Source organism: Echinops telfairi, unplaced genomic scaffold (genome assembly GCF_000313985.2).
Source record: "Echinops telfairi isolate 266 unplaced genomic scaffold, ASM31398v2 ScPeMD7_2291;HRSCAF=2852, whole genome shotgun sequence".
Taxonomy (NCBI): Eukaryota; Metazoa; Chordata; class Mammalia; order Afrosoricida; family Tenrecidae; genus Echinops; species Echinops telfairi.
This window is the reverse complement of record NW_022106189.1, coordinates 46940459-46941490: the sequence shown is the minus strand read 5'-3', so window position 1 is coordinate 46941490 and position 1032 is coordinate 46940459.

Below are 1032 nucleotides of genomic sequence, written 5' to 3'. Positions count from 1 at the left end.
TCCACCCCACCCTCCCACACCTATATTTCTGTACGTGCATGAGAGGGCTTCAAACAGGCCGTGGGGAAATGGAATGTGAATCTTACGGGAGCAGAGCGCCTCGCCTTCTCCCCACAGAGCAGCTGGCGGGTGTCAACTGCTGACCTGGGAGTTAACGGCCCAGGGAGTAGCCGCTCGAAACGAAGCTGAACCCAACAGAGCAACACAAACAGCAGGACAGAATCCGTGGGGAGGGCTCTGACGCACAGCGTCCCCGTGGGTCCCCAGGCTGTGGCTCTTGACGGAGTGGACAGCCCGGTCATTCTCAGTCAGGCGGCTCTGAGAAGCAGAAGAGAAAGCAGTGGCGGGGGCTGCCTTTCCTCCTGAGATTTCCAAATAAACCCAGAGACTAATCCCTGGCCTAATCCCCAGCTCGCCCGGCCCGGGAGCACTGCAGCCGGGCTGGGTGCGAACTCGATCCTGTTTTCAGAAGCGCTGCAGACAAATGGCCTCGGAGGACGAGGGGCCCGATGTTTTCCTTGGATCCAGACCTGATTCCTGATTAACCAGGTCCTCAGCCCGCATGCCCCCCTCCCTAGCCGCCCCGTAGGCAGCCACCTGCCAAGTTTCACACCTAAGGGGGAAAATACTTTCAATAAAATGTTCCTTAAAAAAAAAAAAGACAGGCACCACCACTCACTGCCACCAGGAACATGCTGTCGACACCCTTAATCCTCTCCTCTCCGCCGAGGCCCCCAAGGGAGCCTCGCGGACTTTGGGGGCCCAGGACCCCCAGGAAGCAGCATTTCTTTAGAGGTGGGATCCTCAGAGAAGGGCCCCGGGGACTGGCAGAGGGCCCTGAGTGTGCCAGCGGGCAGTCCGGGTTCCCGGCCCTGCAGGATCTGTGTGGAAAGGGTTGGTGGTCATGCGGGTTCTGGAATCTTCCAGAAAGAGCTGCGTGGGTCTGTCTAAATAAGCTAGGCTGGATGAACAATCTGAAGGAGAAAACACGGGACCAACAGTTCGGGGGGACATGGGAGAGGGGGCGGGGGG